Source organism: Xenopus laevis, chromosome 7S (assembly GCF_017654675.1).
Source record: "Xenopus laevis strain J_2021 chromosome 7S, Xenopus_laevis_v10.1, whole genome shotgun sequence".
Lineage (NCBI taxonomy): Eukaryota > Metazoa > Chordata > Amphibia > Anura > Pipidae > Xenopus > Xenopus laevis.
Genome location: NC_054384.1, coordinates 40,168,783 through 40,182,878, shown reverse-complemented (window position 1 = coordinate 40,182,878; position 14,096 = coordinate 40,168,783). Strand labels below are relative to the sequence as shown.

The window sequence follows — 14,096 nt, the reverse complement described above, 5'->3', positions numbered from 1 at the left end:
GGGGGCCTCATGGCTCCCAGTGGGAGAAGTCCGGACCAAGGAGGAAGCACAGGGCCAAAAGTCCAGATCGCAGTAGCCAAAGGGTTAAACAGGAGACTTGGTCAGGATACAGGCGAAGGTTCACAAGGCATCCAGCAAAGGGTCGAAATCAAAAACAAAGCAAAGGTCAAAGTCCAGGAATCAATATAGTAATAATATAACACACCCAAGTACACACCTATAATCGGGCATTGAACCAGCATCTTGGGAGTCCTTTTTTTTTTAATTTGGCGCCAGCTTGTGTGACGTCATCGCACCAGTGTTGCTGCGCCAGCTCCAGGACGCCACCATCTTGGCTTCTGCGCCAAAGAGAAGAGACGCACCGTCGGGTGCTCGTGACAGTGGCAACCCTATCCACTCTGCGCATGTGCACATCATTACACTAACATAAATGAAATCTGCAAACGCACGTCAATTTTTTGCCACAAATTTTGTGAAATCATGGAAAATTGTCAGAAATTGGGGGAATGCGTAAGACTTATACGAGACCTGGGGAGGGAGCCCAGAATCTGGTAACGCCTAAATGTGTGTGTGTGTGGGGGGGGGGGTTTGACAGCTCTGCTTTTTTTATTTTTTATGTTGACCCTTTCCAGCTTTCAAATGGGGGTCCCCATCTAAAAACAAATGCTCTGTAAGGCTATAGATGCATTGTTGTTGATACTTTTTATAACTCATACAGTATTTCTATTTGGGCCCTCTTCTATTCATATGTCTCTTTTTCAGTGCATGGTGTCTAGGTTAATTTGGACCCTAGTAACCAGATTTATGAAATTGCAAACTGGAATAGCTGCTAAAGAACTAATTGAAAAATGAAAAACTGTTGCAAATTGTCTCGGAATGGCACTCTCTACTTCATACCAAAAGTTAATTTAAAGGTGAACAACCTTTTTAATCTGCTCAAGAAATTTTTTTACACATCTTCCATCCACCAACCCAACTTTATGCAAATATTTTCATGGCCCTTTTGTACTATAGGGTGCCCTTCATTTACCCATCTAACTGTGTGCATACATCTTGACAGACCAATTTCATCATTAAAGAAGTAAACCCTAGACCTCCATCCATCCACTGCCCCCCTCCAAGCTCACTCCCTGCAGCATTTATTATTTTCAGCAGTCTCTCCCATGTATTCTGATCGTCTTCTCTTAGACTGGCGACACAGAACGTGGAGGATCATGCACAGTTCAATCTATGTCCTGAATTGGCTTCTACTGCGCACACAGGATCAGTATCACCAACTGACAGAAGAGGATTAGAATACAGAGAGAACATGGTGCCTTTGAACTCTGCTGTGCAACTTAAAGCATCCACTTGCATGCTTTTGTCAAAGAACGAGGGGTGATATTCATGGCCCAGTGGGTAACACAAAGGACCTTCATCCTTACACTGCCAGTCAAGTTTGCCCGCATCATAGTATCTCAGGTCTGGACTGAGATTCAAAATTGGCCCTGGCATTTCAGCCCACACAGAGGCCCAAACAGCCCCCACCAGCCCACTAAATACTGACTTTCTATGGCACCTTATAGCAGCCCCTCTGGCATTTGCCAGAACCCACAGATTGCCAGTCCGGCCTGCATCATACACTCAATTTCTGGCAGCATTGCTAGTTGTAGTGTTCAGGTGAGATTGCTAACCACATACAGTATTTATGTATGTATGTATGTCTGTATATTCAGTATTTTGCTCACTAACCTGTAAAAGTTTGCAGTGCTCTTAAAATTAAATTATAGTATGTTTCTGTCTCTTACATGGTAGCTTGTGTTAAAAATGAATCTACACCCAATAATAATTTTAAAAGTGGGGGTTTACTTATCCCCATTTTGATGGTAAATTTTGATCTTGACCCAAATCCTGTATTCTATAATTGGTGGAGTGGCAGGTAATAAACTGCTGGGGTCTACAGGAACATGATGCTGATAATCACTGTTCTATCACTTCTTATTCCTTTTTACTTCTTATTACTTTAAGATGCAGTAGAGCATAGTTAATTCAGCAATACATTGAGAATGTGGTTGTTAATATAACCCATGAACAGGCTCCTTGAAATTTATTTTAACAACTTCCTTAATATACAGCACTGTATAAAAATAAATCAGAATAGGTAGGGATTTGTCAATATATTTTGTGCTTTTCCTGTTGCTGTTTTACCTCTTTAAAATCTGAATGTCAAAATGCTTTTTGGATGTTTCATTCATCATAGCAACTGGAAAGTAGATTGATTATGCGTCTTAGTTTTTATTTCCATAGCTTCTACAAGGAACAAGTCAGAGGCTGCCAGTTGTTGCTCTGCATAGAGGATCCATTTTTCACAGTTTTCACAGAAGTTAGGTACACAGAGAGGCCAATTGCAGAAGCCTTTATGACCAATGGCTTGCACTTACATGAAGGAGGTCCTCAGTTCCTAAAGACCTAAAAAATATAGTAGGGTAGGGTACGGAAACATGCCTTCAATGAGAATGGGGCTATCCTATGAAACCTTTATGTTAAATGTATAGCATGGGGTGATCAGATTGCCATGGAAATCTGAGTTCTCACACTGGTGTTGCATTATCTTTCTCCTCCTTATGTTGTGACACATCTCACATTTAACATGAGAATTACCCTTTACTCCCATAAATCTATACTCCATTTAATAAGAGAATTACCTTGCTGGCCCTTGTTGCTGCTGCTGTGTTTTTTTTAAATACAAGGACCCAAAGTTCCTCCTTGATGGATTAGCCTAACATAATTCCATTAAGAGTATATGTATGTGGCTTGCATCTTTGTGCCTAACCTTACATGTATTAACATTGAACTTCATCTCCCACAGATTGGCAGTTTTTTAATTTAGAGTATCTAAGAGTACTTGCAGGTTCTGGCCTTTTGTGGGTGAAAGATCAGCTTGCATCTCAGAAGGTTTGGACCACACCAAATCTGAATTGAGACAGAGAGAATTTCTGAATTGAGAAAGCCAATTGGATGACTGGTGAAACGTCTTCAAGAAAAACACAAGTCAAGTTGATTTCACATTTCTACAGAGAAATAGCAATATTTTGTGAAGAGTTCTCCCTTGCAGCAGAGCACATTGCAAATATGAAGAATAGCAAGTATATTAGTGGATAGCAATCTGAAGGCACAAATCTGTGCAGCATATTAACTTTAATGCCCAGGTCCCCCAAACCCCATCCAGCTGCATTGCCACCACTTCACCCAATTAACTGTGACCCTGTAGCACCACCCAACCTGCAATGCTGCTCAACACTTTGCGCCACTTCGTCAGATGCAACTTTGTTACCACTATTCATCAGCACAAGCATTTCTCAGCAAACTTTCGCTAGTGTTTAATTCTGGCTAGTGAAAAAAAATTGAATAGGATGGATACATATAGGTCATGCACACGTCTTTTTTACAGATGTTGGTGCAAATGCTTGAAGTGGTCACTAATTATTTCAAATGTCCAAGGAAGCAAAATAAAGATCCTCTAATGCAGTAGACATGAGCCCACCCTAAAACAAATGTGAGATGCCCCTCAAATTGCTTAAAAAATTAACACAAAAATCTTTAATAGTTAGATCTTTTGAAGCCAATCTCGCTTTAAAATATGAAAAAACGCCAGAATTTTTTCGAACTTTACAGCATACAGGATATGTATGTCAATGACATAAGATTGAGGAGGATGTAGCTCCATCTTATCAGTTCACCAGGTCTAAGGTGGCGAAGGAAACTCTGGCAAAAGAGGAAATGTTCTGTAAAATTCGTACTTTAGTGAATTTGTGAAGTATCGATCATTCAAATTCGCCTAGCGATTGGGCTCGAAACTGTGCTAGCAACAGTCTCTTTTGCTAGCGAAAAGTCCTCTACGCCTATTAGTAAATTGGTAATGTGCCTGCTGATGTGATTTCTGGTGAATTTTCGCTAGCTACAGCCACTTCGCCGTTTAGTTAATCTCCCCCTTTGTTCTTCAATTATATATATAATATATATATATATATATATATATATATATATATATATATATATATATATATATATATATATATATATATATATATATATAAATATTCCAACAGGGTCGCACTCATGTTAAATAAAACGTAGCATTTATTTCAAACGCAATAAAAGCATGTGTAAGTTACAGCCAACTTATCTGTTCAGAATTCTGTTCAGAGTCGATACATAGCGACGTTTCGGGAGCATCTCGTTCCCTTTCTCAAGCACGGCTCTGCCACAGAGTATAACATACAGAGGCATCCATTTCTTGGAGCGTATTATCGCATAAAGACGGAAGTGACGTAGTCGGTTGCCATGGACACGCGTATCTCAAGATATCACGTGTACATGGAAGCGGATACATCTACTGCCCCTTAGTAACCATGAACATTATTACATAGCAACATCAGATCAGTTACAATGGTATAATTCTAATAGCAGATGTATCGAAGTATAACACGACATATATGTCTACAATTACAACTCACATGGGAAAACCTTCATAAAAATAAGTGCAAGTCAAAATCTCGATTTAATCCTTTAGGGGTTAATGTTTTCAACCTGTCAATCCACTGGACCTCAGTTCTTTTTAAAATTAAACTACGATCACCCCCTCGTTTGGGTGGGGGAATGTGCTGAATAACCCTAAACTTTAGATCGTCTGATGTGTGTCCCATATCTATGCAATGTCTTGATACAGGTAAAGATCTATTTTTAACCTTGATGGTTGATCTATGCTGGGAAAACCTATGTCTAACTTTCTGAGTGGTTTCACCAACATAGATCAACCCACACGGGCAAACCAACATATAGACCACAAAATTAGTCTCACAGGTATGGAATCCACGTATCTTATATTTTCTCTTATTTTCTGTGTCATTGAACTCGGAGCCCACCAGTACATATTTACATTGGGCACAGCCTTTGCATTTAAACATGCCCTGTCTCCTTGGTCCCAAGAAGGTCTCTTTCATAAGAGGTAAACGTATATCCGCACTAACCACTTTATTGCCTATCGTGGTTCCCCTACGAAATGACATCATTGGTCTATTACAGCATGTCGGCGTAAATTTGAAGCAATTAGCAAGAAACAAGTCGAATTGCAACTACATGGGTTAACGCTCACTGAATATTTGCATGTACAACGAATACCCAGAGGCCTTAGGGTGAATTTACAGCCTACTCTCTTTGCACAAAATGATGAATTCAAAACTAAATTTGCTGGAATCATTAAGAAATGCTCACGTGATTTGATGGCGTTGAATATTGAATTCATAGAGAGAGAACTGAAGGATATTGAAGTCGAACTCCCTTATCAAATCAAGGGAGCATCGGTTCAGGATTCCACACCATTTGCTGCAGAAGTCCGGGTTGTTACGACCAAGGGTGTTACCCCTAGATGGTGGCACCCGTCCTCTGCAACGATAATACACCATAAGAGGTGAATCAACTATTATAACCAGCATTCGACCTTCAGTACACCAGGACATCGAGTGTTTCCAGGGACAAACGAGAGAGGTTATGGTGGATCTACATACACAATCTGCACTGGATATCGACACAACAAGGGAGTTTGGATTCACCACATCAGATGCTGACCGGATTTTATTCCCAGATACAACTTTCGCAGAGACTGTAAGTAAATCCCCTACCAATATTTACCATGAACTTTTGGATTTAAAACGTAAAGAAGTAGACTTACATCTGCATGGGGTTTTCTTGTCAAATTACCACAGACAAAAACTGATACCAAGGGGCTTTAGAATAAACAACATTCCCACCCTTGGTCGTAACAACCCGGACTTCTGCAGCAAATGGTGTGGAATCCTGAACCGATGCTCCCTTGATTTGATATTACTGGTGGTAGAACAAGTGGGGAAAGACCTGATAACGACTAGAGAAGATATAACAAGACTTGAAACAACTCACTTAGAATCACTGAAATCAGACAGTACATGTGACTGGTTGAAAAAACTTACTGACATTATAGAGAAACATAAACAGGACCTGACTAACTTCAAACAAACAAAGATACGTAAGGTTGCTGACGATTATAAACAGAAACGAGTATATGGTTGGCTAATGGGCATAAAGTCAGATCGTTATAATAATATCAGATGTAAACATAAACCTAGGGCACTGCAGACTGTGGATAGTTCGGACCAGTCCACTGACTCTGGCTCAGGCCTACCCACGCAGATTGAACAGAATAGTTTTTTAGGGGTAAGAACATGGTCCCGACAAGACAGAGGAAGAGGAAGAGAAACCACACTAGAAGGGGGAGGTATAAACCTAGGAACCAAACCCCCACGAGGGAAACGGATGTAATCTTTAACCTCAGCCAACACATACTCACCCCGGGCGAACTATCCCTACTTAATCGAGGATTATCATTCATTCCAAGCTCAATACCAGAGCCCATAGAAATACTTGGGGATATAAATAGATTTCAAAGAAAATTAAAACTGAAAGAACACTTTAGAGATAAACCTAGGACAACCATCCCAAGATTCAAACCCACCAGCAAATTTGACCCCCCGAATACACCAGCAGCTATTCGTACCTTTGGCAATATAATCTCCAAAGAAATGGAACTGGCACTACAACATAACAAGCCACACCATAACTTGTCTCCTGATGAAAGAAAGGCCATCAGGTCCCTACAACAAGATGACAGCTTAGTGATTCGTCCAGCAGACAAAGGTGGGGGCATTGTCCTCTTAAGCTACGAATACTACAGACAAGAACTGCTTAACCAACTGTCAGACACCTCGACATATAGGACACTACCAGGTGACCCAACTACAGTCTTTAAAAAAGAACTTGACCACATACTGCATACTGCCTTGTCAGCCGGCTGGATCAACCAAGATACATTTGCCTATATGACCTCTGAGTTTCCAAGGATACCTATTATATATACCTTACCTAAGGTACATAAATCACAATCTGCACCACCGGGTCGACCAATCATTTCTGCTGTAGGCTCACTATTTCAACCTGTAGCCACATTCATAGACTCTTTTTTACAACCACTGGTCTCCAATATGCCTTCATATACCCGCGATGCCACCCATGTGATCCAAATTCTTCAGAGTCTCGAACAACTACCTACAGAATACCTTCTAGCAACCATGGACGTGAAGAGTCTTTATACGGTTATCCCGCATGATCAGGGCATCTCAGCATGTAGGAAAGCATTGGAAACCAGGAATGACAAAAGCGTACCTACGGAATTTCTTATTGACTTACTTGGACTTACCCTTACTCGCAACTATTTTCAATTCGAGAACATTTACTATTTACAGACCTCGGGCACTGCAATGGGCAGTGCCCTGGCACCATCATACGCCAATCTCTTTATGTGGCATTATGAACATGAAAACATCATAAGAAGAGCGGGCAACCAACTTATCATATACCTTCGCTACATAGATGATCTCCTGCTACTCTGGGAGGGTGATGCCCCATCGCTAACTGCTTTCTTTAATGTCCTTAACACCCTGGATTCACCTATTCGGCTAACTCTAAACCATAGTGACCAAAGCGTTAAATTCCTAGATCTGCGAATTTTTAAAACTGTGACTGGCCTAGGCACAAGCTTATACAGAAAACCCACAGATCGAAACACGATTTTGCACGCAGCCAGTGACCATCCTCCTGCAACCATGAGAGCTATCCCATATTCACAGTTCCTGAGGACTATACGCAACAACAGTGACCCAGTGTTGGCACATACTCAACTAAGGGAAGCAGCCGACAGATTTATCGAAAGAGGCTACAAGAAAGACTTACTTGAACTACAATTAAATAGAGCCTTATCACACTCCCAGGCTGACCTGCTGAAGGGCAAACCAAAGGTGGACCAATTATCCAACCAATTGGTGTTCACTACCAAATACTCACGGATTTCTAATAATTTACAAAAATGTGTAAAGAAGAACTGGCCAATTATCTCTATGGACAATACTTTGTCCTTGTATCAATCCCCATGCCCTATGTTCGGCTATGGTAGGAATCAGAATCTCAGAGACATCCTGGTTCAGACTGACTTTTTACGAAAAACCACACAAAATACAAATTGGCTTAGCGAACAGAAAAAACTTGGATGCTATCGCTGCCCAGACTGTACTACATGTCGGTCTCTGTTGACAGGCAAAGACTTCCCTCACCCACATACGGGAAAGAGATTCAAAATTCTGCACAGACTAACCTGTACTTCAACCTTTGTTATCTATATTGTGACATGCCCATGTGGTCTTTACTACGTAGGTAAAACCACTACTCAACTGAAAGAAAGGATAGCCAATCACAGATCCACTATCAGCAAGCCCTAAAAGAAAAGGTGGCCAAACAACCTGTAGCCAGACATTTCCTGCAAATGGGATATAGTCTCCCCACATTTCGCTGTATGGCCATCGATCTCCAACCTCCACTACCAAGGGGTGGCAATCGTGATTTGGCCCTCCTGAAGAGGGAATCGAGATGGATATACCGCTTGGACACTGTCACCCCACGTGGTTTGAATGAAACCTTACCATTGGGGTGCTTTATTTAGTATGAATATAATATCCATCATGTCCCTAGACTTGTTATTATGCTTTAACCCACTGTTCTTTTCCACCCACTGATCAGCAATATGTAATATTGTAATACTACCAATAACCTCTGTCTGCTCTTACTCTTCTCTCCTCTGTCTCTGGACTTTTTCTTTTTTGCCGAACATGCCATGTACCACTATACCAGTCCGTTGAAATGTCCAGGCGCGACTCGTATGTCTAGACACAGTATGTGGGATCGATCAAAGTATACCCGCTACTATGGTGACAGGCCCTGTGGCTGGGCCCCTGCACATATACCCCATTGACTAAGCGGATCCTATCCGCGCTGACTATGCGGACCCCGTCCGCGTTGTTACCATAGCAACCCGCACGGACACAGCTGCCTCCTGCGGCAGGCTCACTGTCCCAAATGCGGCGTACAGAGTTGGTACAGGAGGCGTGGTGAACTGCACCCCCTGTTTCCACCTTACACACGCCAATCCCGGTTGCCAGGTGACTGCTCTTGAGAAACGAACGGCTATACAGAGATTGACAGCGCTAATGCGCACACCCACCGCTACTGTGTGGACCGATTGGCCGGTTGCGTCCGGCAGCGCCCCTGATTGGACAATGCTTCATTGGTAGGACTGAGTGGTGTTCCTTTGGCACGGCAATAATGTGATTCTATAATAAATCTTGCTTTTATTCTGTTTTTTCCCGCATCACTTCTCGTTTATCTCACTTTATGTTCTGTCTCACTATCTCCCTATACACTTGGTTTTTACACTTACAAGCGAATGGAAGCTTGTTTGGTTGCCTAGCAATGCCCTTGGCGCCATTTTTCACCGCAAGGGGTTTAAATTCTGTGGGTTAGTGGGCTGTCTGGATGTTTGTTTGTTTTCTCTCCTGATGAAGATCCCTGTGGGGGATCGAAACGTTGAGCTTCAATAAAGATACTATTTTTTGAACCTGCTGAAAAATCCTGTGAGTGCCGCTTTTTTCTATTTTTGCTTTTATATATATATATATATATATATATATATATATATATATATATATATATATATATATATATATATATATATGTATATATATATATATATATATATATATATATATATATATATATATATATATATATAAATAAGCATCTCAGCTTGCTTTAGTTTTTCAATTGTCGCTAGTTCCTGACGTGCTGCTTCTTTCTCTCAATCTAATAGTGTTCATTCAATAGTGTTCATTCCTCCTAGCAAGTGTTTCTTCAATAAATATTTTATTGGTAAAATCATAGCCTACTACCAACTCCCTCCACAGGCCACTTGGTTCACATGCTACAACTCCAATCCCTGCTAGGTCTGCATGCTACAAAACTCTTCTTCCAAGTGGTCCACACAGGCTCCCCACCAGTCTCTTCCCACTGCTGCTCACTGCTCGAACTTCCCCATGCAATTGATTGCCCTCTTATTGTGCCACAACTGGATGCTTCTGCTGCCTACCCCTAGTTCTGGCACTGCATTCTGCGAGAACTGATCATTATTCATTAAAAATAAACAAATTCATTATTTGGGATAATAAATCATTGGGATAAAATTGTAAGGGGCAGATTTATCAAACTCACCACAGAGGAACTCACTTTCTATTCATTCCTATGAGATTTTTAGAATCGTATTTATCAATACAGTTCAACATTTGATAAAACAAGGAATTTTACATGATCTGAAAGAAGAAAGGTTACATTTATTATAAATAAATATAATAAGTGTAATAAAGTAAATAAATGAAAATGCTTGATAAAGGGCTGGTATAGCCCGAAACGTTGCCTTCCTAGTGGCACGGAGTGCTGCTGGAATCATTATTTTCATGTGAAATTAACCTGTGCAAAGAGGAACACAGCGCGCGCCCGCCGCTTTAATCAGTGTATCAGTGTAAGCGTGGCACTCTTTTTGACTTTTTGTAAATGGAAATGCTTGTTATTGTGTTTAGGTAACACTTACCTAAACATCGCTTCATGTACTCGGAAACCATTGTTATCATTGCAATCCTGTTGGAACCAAAAGTATGAAATGCATATTGTGTGCAAATTACTACTAGAGCAATTTGTTGAACATATAAGGGGTAAGTTACTGAGAACATGTGCAGGAATGCGTGAAACCTAAGGGATATTCATGTCCAGTTTACTTCTGCTCACGGTCTGGCTGTGCTTTGCACCATGCACCAGATAAAAATTCAGTTGGACTCATTTATCAACACAGGGCAAATTTGCCCATGGGCAGTTTACCATAGCAACCAATCAGTGATTGGCTTTTCAAAGCCAGCTGCGGGTAAAAAAATTAATGTAACATTTTGATTGGTTGCCATGGGTTACTGTATATGGGCATATTTGCCCAGTGTTGATAAATAACCCCAGTATTGATAAATTAATGTCTTTAACAACAACCAATGGACAGCAGGTAACTACAGGACCCTGCTGGAGCTTGCATCTGCCAGCAACCCCTAATTTGCAAGTCTTAATATATGGGAACAGGTACATAACCTGCAGCAATCCACTCAGGCTTGAAGACAAGGTGCAAAATGCATAAAAATGGCATTTCTTGCACTCAACCCTGCCTCCCAGTTTATAAATGACCCCTAGAGTCTTTCCAAAAGTTACAATGTTGATACCGTACTAATAAATATGGTATATTATGAACAGCAACATACCCTAAGAATCCCAGCAGTTTGTTTGCAGGTGCTTCTAGCACCTCTTGTATGCAATGTGGCCACAGTCACATATTAAAAATGTTTTTTATCATGCAACTTTTAATTTGTAATGTTATGATAACAATATGCCATAAATTTCAGGATTGCTCCCTTTTAAGAAGGGAGAATGCGGTTTAGGCCCCTATTGCAGTTGAATAATTGGTCAAGCATTACACCTCTGGTTCATAACAAGCCTTTAGCTGCATGTTTCCCTGCTTACACGGACATGTATATGCTATTAGGTATACAACCAGATGAGGGCGCATCAGGATTATACCAAATACTATATATATTGGCATTCATGAACAGAATTTGAGAACAACATAAGTATATTTGCATTTTAATTATCACATGGTAAAAGTGCCTTGTGCTATGGGATCTCTAATACAAATCAGTTATCAAGTATTTACTATTCTAAATCAGCTTTTCTACGAGTTAGTTCATTCTGACAGTGTATTCAGGGAAAAGTTCGACATACAGGGTCATTACACGTGATTCAGAGTATGTAATTTACATGCTTAAGTGCCCGTGTGGCTTGGCATACGTTGGAGAAACGATACAACCTATACGAGATAGGATCAGCCAACACAAGTCCACCATTAGGAAGGAAGTAGTGAAATTGCCGATATCAGCACACTTTAAGATGGCCCGGTATTCTGCTGCATACCTCAGGTTTCTTGTGATAGAGTCTGTTGGCCCCCCTCGTCGGGGGGGGCAACAGACTCTTACAACTCTAAAAAAGAGAAAAGTTTTGGATACACACACACTACAGACAAGGCACCCAAGGGGTCTCAATAGAGAGTACGATTTGTATGCCTTTACTTAATTTATGCCTTACGGATATGGTATGTTTGATTAAAGAGGGGAAAAAGTTGGGTCGTACATTTTCATGACACACAACCCTTACTTTATCGCATGTCTTTTGGGGCTATGTCTGTTTGATTATTTATTTATCATTTTTGGCCTGATTTTTGTAACCCTGTAATTAACTTGTATCATTTAAAGTTGTGAATGCTTTGATATATATCAAACAATATGTAGCACTTTAAAGTAAATTAACTTGTAACATAAGTGAAGCAATTTACATAATAATGTGATGGGGGTGTGTATTACCTATGCCTTTAAATAGGATGTGATGTCACTGTAATCACTAATGCTTGAGAAAGAAGCAGGAGCGTCGAAACATTGCATATCATATCATAACATATCTGTTAACTGTTGGTAAAAAAAAATGTTTTTCATTTGTACAAAGTTATAGCGCTTGCACTCAAAGCCAGTCTTTTTTTATTCTCTGGATGCTGGGGTAAACGTGTATATATATTATTCTTCAAGACCCACACTCCGATTTCTTGAATATAAATCAAATTTGATTCAGGCCCTAAGGTGGACCGAAACGTTGGGTACACGTGCGGATCTGTTGAAGAAAAAAATATAATATAAATAATCAGACTTTCTGTTGGGATGTTAACAAGATCTTGTTTTATCTCTAGGTCCCAGAAAACAGAAGAAGCTGCGTGTGGAAGCTGCTTGTGGAAGCTGCAAGGCCACTCTGTCTGAATCACAAGGGGCATTTTCTTTTAATTTGAAAAAAGTGGATGTAAAAGAAGGGTCAGAGTATTTTGCAAATACATTATTAGCAGCAGAACTGTAAAGACTAGTCTGGATAAATTAATATGGGTTTAAGTATGTACCTGAATAGATTGTCCATTATTTTTCCACATACAGAACAATGCCAAAACATCATAGCAACTCCTTCAGTATAGTGATGCTGCAGACCTATTATCCTGATAAAAGACTTGAGGAAAGGCTGTTGTCGGCCTAAAACGTTGCTGTATTTCTGTCTAACAAAAAGCCCTTTTTTCAAATAAAGGTGCTGTCTATCTGCAAAAATTGGACCTATTATCCTGATAGCCTAGTTTGTATTTATTCTGTTTTCTCTACCATGATCAGGTTATGCTGGTTTCTCTACCGGCCAAGGAGAAAGTTGTGGCAGTTAAGATCTTGTTGAAGAGTAACAAGGAAAAGTATGAAGACATCATGAATTTAGACATCAATTACAAACAAAATAATAAATTAGCAGCATACCTAAATAATAAGGGATAACATTGGGCAGTAAAGTAATAGTTAAAAAAAATAGAAATAGGATAGTAAGATGTTTATTTTAAAGATAATTAACAGTACGTAACAGCAATACAATTTAGAGGCTAGAGATTAATACTTTCATTAAAATAATAAACAGAAGGTTAGGGATAGTAACTGAAAGGTAAAATCCGCATTTCATTTAAAAATAATTAGAATAAAGTAAGAAATTTCTGTAAACATGTTATAAGTATTATTTGGGCTTTGATTTAGGACATATACATTTATGTGTAGTAATAATATAATAAATGATAGGTCCATATGGACACAGGCAATATGCTTTAGTATTTTAAGAGGTAAAACATAAACTTAATATATTTCTCTACATAATAGGAAAGGGTAGCTAGTGTTAGGCTTATCAGATATTCTTATGTATGCATAAAATTCCCTCACTGCATCATCACATGCCTTATAACCGTGTTTTTCATTCAAAGAGCCCTTATACACATGCCTGATATAAAATATTTAAAATAGTTTTTAAATGCCATAATTAAAGCTATTAAGAGTTTGTTATTTAGATTTCAGATGTGTTTCATATCCTGCACTCCACCTTCAATTATATACCATCTGATAGTGGCAAAACTCATCTGCCAGTAGATTTATTAAAAAGGATAGAATAGGTCTATAGGTCATATTTAACTCTTTTGCATGATGGACGTACATGCAAAG

The 14,096-nt window shown here is 39.7% G+C and overlaps 1 long non-coding RNA gene across 1 annotated transcript in view; it reads left to right on the top strand.

Annotated features, from left to right (window-relative positions):
* Positions 1-13,377, top strand: part of LOC121396307 — a 37,444-nt gene extending 24,067 nt beyond the window's left edge. The window contains exon 3 of the long non-coding RNA XR_005962974.1: positions 12,779-13,377. This is a non-coding gene — a long non-coding RNA (uncharacterized LOC121396307). The remainder of the gene's footprint in view (positions 1-12,778) is intronic.
* Positions 13,378-14,096: the final 719 nt, after the last annotated feature.